Source organism: Nannospalax galili, unplaced genomic scaffold, assembly GCF_000622305.1.
Source record: "Nannospalax galili isolate Female #2095 unplaced genomic scaffold, S.galili_v1.0 scaffold186, whole genome shotgun sequence".
NCBI lineage: Eukaryota > Metazoa > Chordata > Mammalia > Rodentia > Spalacidae > Nannospalax > Nannospalax galili.
This window is the reverse complement of record NW_008358774.1, coordinates 32,570-32,901: the sequence shown is the minus strand read 5'-3', so window position 1 is coordinate 32,901 and position 332 is coordinate 32,570.

Genomic DNA, 332 nt, shown 5'->3' with positions numbered 1-332 from the left:
TATCATCCAACAAAAAAGAGCCCAGGACAAGATAGATTCAGTGCAGAACTCTAAAAGGACTTTGTAGAACTAATACCAGCAATCCTCAAATTATTCCATGAATGAGAAAAGTAAGGAGCCCATCCAAATTCTTTCTATAAAGCCAGTATTGCTCTATACAAAGACTCAACAAAGAAAAAAAATCATATGCCAGTGTCCCGATGAACAAATACACCCAAATACTTAATAAAACACTGAAAACTGAATTTGAATTTAAGTGCACATCAATATCTTCCTCTATGATCAAGTTGCCTTCATTCCTGAGATGTAGGGAAGGTTCAATATATGCTATA